Source organism: Pygoscelis adeliae, unplaced genomic scaffold (genome assembly GCF_000699105.1).
Source record: "Pygoscelis adeliae isolate BGI_AS28 unplaced genomic scaffold, ASM69910v1 Scaffold14, whole genome shotgun sequence".
NCBI lineage: Eukaryota > Metazoa > Chordata > Aves > Sphenisciformes > Spheniscidae > Pygoscelis > Pygoscelis adeliae.
The window spans coordinates 6815402-6823178 of NW_008825109.1; the positions used below are offsets into that span (position 1 = coordinate 6815402).

Genomic DNA, 7777 nt, shown 5'->3' on the forward strand with positions numbered 1-7777 from the left:
GAAAGTGAGCTTCATAAAACCAGCAAATGATTCAGAAATACATATGAGGTAGTTCTGCTCTGTCAGTTAAAAGTAGAACCTCCCTTAGAGCATGTATTTTTCACTTAAAAATATATAATTTATTAAAAACATTAAACAGTCTTGAAAGAAAAGAAAAGAATTCTTCCTTCCCTGCAGAATGTCAGAATTCCTCTTCATAACTCTTCAATTGTTTAGGAAACTGGGTACTGAACCCAAAGCATCAAGTGCTGTGCTAAAACCAGACATATATATTTTTATGGTTGCAATGATAAAGTTAGTTGCTACACACATCATATAAAGTGATGCAAGATATTGCTTGCACCATTCTGCCAGGTAAGAACAGAAATTATATTATATCTCACCTTTCTTTCTCCAACCTAAGGCTTTACTGTAGACTATCCTTTCCCTAAAGCAAAATTGTGAAAACAGGCAATGCAAGTAAATAATTTTTGCCCAGGACAAACTGCTAACGAAATTAATCTTTCTTTTCTTTTAGAAAAATCTTCAACTGTATTTTGAATATATTAATACTTTTTTCAAAACAACAAATTCAAATGATCTATGGTCTTTCTTTATAATACTTCTTGGGATGGAGGAAAACTTCCACAATTTCCATTAGCTCATTCCACTTGCAAACATACAAATATCCGCTCTTTTGAAAAGCTGTTGTATGCTCAACAACAAAATTGGTTTCATGTTTTTCTAGCCTTTTCAATTAAAATTTTTCTTTAAAATTTTAGAATCTCCTTTTTAAAGAATTAGCCTGACTGTAGACATCTATGTCTAAATATTTCCAGACTGGCTGATCTCCAATTCCTTCTATGGATGAAGTACCCAATATATGTGACAAAATATAATTTTTCCAATTTGGCAAAAACAGTAAGAGGAAATAAAATCCTGCGAGCAAAAAACTCTAACCAAAATAAGGTAGTTTCAAAAGAGACATGATTATTAAAAAACCCCAAACAAAACAAAAAAACAAACAAACTTGAAATCCTGTTGAATTCATCTGTAACAGTTTGAGGAACCGGGTAAGCTAACTGATAAAAAGTTAATTTCACTGGTGATAGAACATATCCAAAACATCATGTTTTCTTGACAAAGGAGAACCAGTTCCCCTTGCTTTTTGGTTTACATAGTACCAAGTATCAAGAGTTGTCAGTCCTCATCAGCAATTCCTGAAGTTGATGTAAGAATAATTTGCATGCCTTTTGGACTTCCTGAAACTCAAAACGCTGAAACGAAGCAACTGCTTTTCTGAACACCATCGATCTTGATTCAGACAAGTCCCAGCCTATGCAGTAAGCATCCATATTTTCACTGACTGGGAAAAGTGAAGCAGTATACTGTCCTGAGTTTGGTTAACCTGCCAGAAAAGGGAAGCCCTGATGTCTGAAGGAATAATCACTCAAGCAGCTGCCATCTGAATGAATTTACTATAAAATGTTAGTTGGAGAATATGAAGCACAAGGAATATGTATGCTACCATACAGTACACATACCAGACACTATCATATATACCATACATCCATACAGAAGTAATTCCCCAATGATAATGTTTTTTCCCCACCAATGCCCACTGGTTTCAGGCCACAACAATGAATCTGGTGGAATCACAATATGGGAATCTATAATTGGCTCAAAGAATTTTATAGACTGATAGGAACAGGAGAGCATTCCTCATACTGACAAGACCATTAAGGTTGTTCAGTTTGACTTGTCTTGCACTGACCAAACCAATTAAAGAACTTCCTGGGATGACCTTGCATTAGCCAGCCAGTGAACTAAAGGAAGAAGGAGATCCTGCTGTCTACAAGGCTTAGCGAACTCATCACATGACTGAAAAGATCCTGAGAAGACCTCTAATCATGCAGGTAACTGGGCTTAACTTCCTCCTAGGTCCATGAAGAACACGGGTCATCCAATGATGAATGTCCCAAGAGAAGTAATAGTATGACCTTGCACTTCAGACAAAGAGACGGCTCTGGCCAGTGCCAAGACACAGTAAATGGTTTTCTAAAAACTGAACCTTCTTTCTAAAGAATAGAAGGCTTCAGAACACAGTGTCAGCTCAAATACCAAGGAGGAGGTGGCAGGCCATCTCTGAACTTCTAGAATGGCTGCCACCATACTCTTTTCAAGATTGGCTACAACCTTCTTTCTCAAATGATTTTGGGGAGGGTTTTTTTTTGAGAGTGTGACGTTCCAGAAAAAGATATTTAATCAGCTAGATTTCCATTTTGATTCTCTTTTCTCAGTGTTTGATTCAAATACTTGCAGGTTTTGAAATCGGCACCAGGAAAAGACCGAGTACTTTTTATTTATGTGCACGTGCACCTCTGTGAAAAAATATATAAAAAATATGGGCGTCTTCAAATCTGCTAGCAAAAACCTTCATGCAAAACTTCATAGCCTGAAGAAGAGTTGTGTCTAAAGAAATCAAGCCAGGGAAACAGTATTATGCTATGATTTTTCACATATTACATTTTTCACAAATAACGTTGCAAATTAGTTTACAATTCCTCATTAAAAGAGACACTTTATTTTGGAAAAACTGCCAGATATTTATGTAAAGAATTTCCTTGTTTCTGAAATCAAATAAATTGCTGGGTTTAGCATAAACTTATACATATGCTATTTTGTCATTTTTTTAATTAATGCATGTTTTTGTTTTGTACACATTGTACAATTTCTTTACTCTTGAAACTTTTTCCTCAAAACTGTCCTATTCTAAAAGCTATCTACTTTTCTACAACAGAGAAACATGTTTTCACCAGTAATCTTTAATGATAATAAAGACTAATGGTGTTCCTATATCAACTCTTCGAAAACAAATAGAAGCTGTCTCTCCAGTTTTATACAGATATGATATTATGAAGTTTTCAGAATTGTTTATAATAAATGTTCATCTTCAGAAGTAGTGAATGCTTAAAGCACAACCACAAGTTAGTAATTTATTCGGGTATTTTTGTATGATTTACATATGTTGCAGTTTACAAAAGTAATTCTTCAATTTCAGAGGCTGATACGTGTTATGTGACTTAAATCAACAGCAATATTGACAAATATATTAATTTGGAACATCATGGAGAGTCTCTCCACTGAAGTGGAAAAAAAGATAATTAGATGTTCAGTATCACTCTGTTAAATCTAAACCTCCACATATTAGCAGAAAGCAGGTAAATTTAACATCAAATTTAATATAATGACAATTTGTTAAGAGGCTTCAGATTGCTAAGATTTTAGGGGACATACAGCCCTAACAGCGTACCAGGTTTTTTTAATACTATATGTAGTTTTCCTCTAATGTTTTCATAAATGTGTACAAATGTTGACCTTGCATGACCTTTAGAAATTATCCAAAGCACAGTAGTTAATCAAACAGCTCAGTAATTTAACATATTATTTCCCATTATTTGCTGACTAAAGCCACTTACTATGAATAATTGTCAGAAACTAAAACTAGCACTTATATTGCCTTGGTAATTTTCATGAGGTTTGTGGACAGCATTTTAGTTACAAACAGTATACATGATACAATTGCAAGGTACATTGCCCAGGAGTATTTTGACCTGACATTCAGGAAAAGGTATTTTGTTGCTCAGTGAAAACTGTTTGATTAAAAATAATTTCTAAACTAGAAGCCTCAAAAGCACTTTCTTTCCTTGAAAGCCTTGATGTTTTGTAACAAAACCTTTATAAACAGAAATACATACTACTCCTGCTTTGGGCTTTATAATAGCTGATAACAGACAATAATACCCATATTTATGCACTCATATAGTACCAACAGATTGAAACCCATTGCATTGATTTTATTTTAAAAACAGGTTACATGTTCAGAGAATCGTTATTACCAATTCATTGACAAACTGGAAGACTTTCTTAAGAGGGGCTCCTCCAGTCTGTCCTGATAGATAATATTTATCACTTTATTAATAACTTAAATGACAGAGTATACTTGTTAAACTTGAGCATGACATTAGCCCAAGGAGAGCTAGAAGCCAGAGCTAGAAGTCCCAGTATACAGGACTAAAATTCAGAATAATCATGCTAAACTGAAGACATGATCTAGGAGAAAATTAAGATGCAATTCAAGAAGGTAAATAGTTTAGCTAGGAATAATCAACTGAGAAAATACAGGATGAGGACAAATAAAATGTAGCTATTCTTCAAAATGGTATTTTGATGGTTAGAGTCACCAAGAGCTAAAAGTGATCAGCAATAGAGTATTCTTGAATAAAAGACAACACACTGCCTTGAAGTGTAAACTAATCTCTACAGTTTATTTTTTTTATAGAGGGTACTCTACCTAAGGAATACAGAAGAACTGAAAGGAATTCAGCAGAAAATATTAACTACCAGAGGTCTAGAAAAGGTGACATAAAAGGAAGAATTAAAGAATTAGGAATCTTTCAGTTCAGAGGAGATGTAACAGAAGACAGGGAAAAACACCCAGAACTGGCATGCAAAGCAAAAGCTCACTCTGCTCATTTTGCAGGAATACTACTTGCTTGTGGCCACCAGAAGGAATCCTTTCCCAAAAGCTAGCCCGCACTTTCTACAGACTTATAGCATGCACTCCTCAGTGCCTGGGTGTTGAACGTGTTAATAAGATGGAATTTTCTTTAGTCAGTATTCCATTTTGTATCAGTCTCTTGCTTCTACAGAAACACTACACTCAGCTAACTAGTTTCACCATGATTTTACCTAGCCCAACCACACCAGACAGGTTTAACAATAAAGTAACAAATTTTCTATCATGGTTCAAGAGAAGACTTCAAGAAAAGGCTTTAAAGTTTAGCAGTACAAGGTTTGCAAACAGAACTACAAGAAAAATGCTGTATATGCAACCATAGTTTTCAGGTAAAAGCAAATACCTCAACTCTTTGTCCAGGTATACCTTTACCCCAAATCCTCAAGGTATGCATTATCTTCAAAAGCTGGTAACTTAGTTTTTAGGGTAAAAATTCATGTCCAAAAAACCCTCAGTTCCTAAATTCCTTCTCTTTTTTTATAAGAAAAACCAAACTTCCCATACTTCCATACCTTAATGGCATTTTATATGCCTCCCTTGATTCACCTGACCATTTTCATTGCTTAAGATTTCACATGCTGTAAAAGAACATCTGTTCAACACAGTTACATTTAAGCTCCTGACTTCTAACATGAGCTCAGCTTTTGATAGCAATAGCTACATACAATTTGGACATGTTATCAGAACAGAAAGCTTATTAGCAAACAAAGCATTTTGCTTCAGTATGTTATAAAAAGGCAAAATTCCACACTCCACCTCTCCGTAGCTTAAGCAGGTAAGCTTAAGCATCAAGAGTACTTTTGAGTTTAACTGAGATGCCGGTATGAAGAAAATTAACTCATGTACCTGTTTACAGAACTAAGCACTAAATCCATAGGCATCCAAATATTAAATCCATACTCAAAATCTTAAATTAGACCCTACATCACTACATTAATTCCTTCTTGCCTCTTAGTTACATCCTAGCAGTCATTTTACAAGCGATATATTCACTTTCACAAAAACACATTGAAAAATTAGTCAATGACAGTTTAGAATGACATCTTCTTTTAATGCACTACACATGCTCACTCCTACGCAAACCAAGTTTTAGCTGCCACGCTGTCAAGAAAAATGGTAATTCCCTAGTCATTTAAGGAAGTAAGAACTACAGAGCATTTTACAATAGAAAATTTTTTTATGTTTAATAAAATCTGCCATTTGCATGAAAGCCCAGAGAGATGTTACCTTTGAAGCTGACAATGAAAAAAACCCAACAACCACCACCACCAAAGAACAAAACACACAAAAGTGGGAAGCATTTCAAGTTTTATACAAGCCTATGTTTCTCTTTCCTCAGCCCTCTCTCAGCTTAATGCAATATAAAAGTCCATTAATAAAAAACTGAGCATACATAAAGTAGTCTCCAAGCAGCATTGGGTCATTAACTGTGATAGACCTTCTTAGGGAATATAACTGCATTTATTAAGAAAAGTCCCAATCTGAAAATCACCATAAGTACAGTGCCTTACCAATGTCCAATGAACAACCATAGGCATTACCTGCAGAAACAGATGTATGTTGCTCAATCTAGTCTGCTTTTGAGTGCTCCCCTAAATTTGGTTCCAAATTTGTTATATTAGTAAAAAAAACAAAACCCAAAAAGCTATACAGGCTTTTCTGATCTAATGAAATCGAGCTCGTTGCATTTAAATGTTTCCTTTGGCTTTTGCAACAAAAATTGTGGAATTACGTTGGTTCTTGAAAATTTGGAAGTAAAACAGAACCACAGCTGATAATTCTTAAGGTAGATTCTCTCTGATTTAACCAAGGGAGTTAGTGAAGAACATTCTCTATGAAAGGGACCTTGCCTTATTTGAAGTTACTGAAATCTTTTCACTCTCAGGGTAGTTTGCAATGTACAGTTCTTTGTCTAGGCTGGTAAGGAAGGGGACTTTTAAAGGTATAGAATTTTATTTGTTTGTTTTTCTTTAAGGTGGTTCAACGTTGTTTTTTCACTTTGTAGCAAAGGTACCTAGAACCTCTGCGGGGCACTCTGCTCACTTTTTATTCCTTAAATGATTTTAGAAGAACTAAACAAAAAAATACAAATCTGACTTATCGTGCTTTATATAAACTATGAGCAAAGGGGGGAAAACAAGAATTGTGAAACATTTAAAGTGGATTTAATCTCCAACAGTGTTAATGATAATCCACATATTTTACTAAAAGTTTATATTTACTCCACAAATCTTCAGTTAAAAAGCCCCAGCAAAGTGTGATTCAAAAAGAACAGCAGTGCATTTACAGTTATGTCATACAACCCAAGACATATACTGAAGTCTCAGGTATACTGCTATGCATTTCTTTCTGGTAAGATTTTGTTGTTTTCTTTTCCTAAACGAATCTAAGCTGACAGAAGGAGGCAAGCAAATTTCACAACAGACTAAAATGTGACTATTAAAGATGCCAACATTATACCTCTACGGATACTTAATCCTACCTCTCGGTAACAAATGGCAACTGAGGACGCAAGAGTGAAACAAGTTCAGTGAACTGCTGGCAGCACCGCTCCTGCCACGCGAAGGGATGCCGCAGCACCCACTGTCCACTGGCGACAGCATTGTATACCTCCCAACAAAACGCTGCACCCCCTCCCCACGCTCACCTCCCGCGGCGACCCTCTCCCGCTTCTCTCTCTTCCTCACCCCCGCTGGAAACTTTCTGCCGGAACCGCAGGCGCTGAGGTAAGGGGATCCCAGCGGCACAAACGCTACGCTTCTCAGCCCTCCCCTGCCTCCCCCCCGGCGGAAAAGCACAGCCTCAGGGAGCCCACTGAGTTTCTAGAGCACCAAGCGGGTCTTGCTGAGGTCTGTAATAAACCGATGTGCAACCCTACACCGAGGACTGCCTCCTCGCCTTCCTCCTCTGCCCTTCAGCCCTCGGCAAGCGGTGGGAGGATAACTTTTCAGACGCGACTTGCCCGCTCTCGGCACTTGAGGCGGGTCGGGACGGGGGCGAAGCGCGCACGCCTAAGGGGGAAGGCGCGCGGGGCTGTTACCTGATGTCCCCGCTCGGCTCCAGGGCAGGGCAGAGTCCCCGCGGCCCCCTTCATGCCCGAGGGACAGGCCAACCCGCCCTGAGGCACAAATCTTCATCCAGCTTCCTCCCCGCAGGCAGCGCCTCCTTCCCTCGTCCTGGCGGGGCGGGAGCCCCGGGCGCTGGGCGGGCGCCGCTCCT

General features: G+C 37.6%; 1 protein-coding gene across 2 annotated transcripts in view; it reads right to left on the reverse strand.

Moving 5' to 3' along the window:
• Window positions 1-7741, reverse strand: part of SGCG (sarcoglycan, gamma (35kDa dystrophin-associated glycoprotein)) — a 161296-nt gene extending 153555 nt beyond the window's left edge. For both annotated transcript variants that reach the window (XM_009327768.1, XM_009327767.1), the window contains exon 1: window positions 7599-7741. The gene's annotated coding sequence lies outside the window, so the exon portion shown is untranslated. The remainder of the gene's footprint in view (window positions 1-7598) is intronic.
• Window positions 7742-7777: the final 36 nt, after the last annotated feature.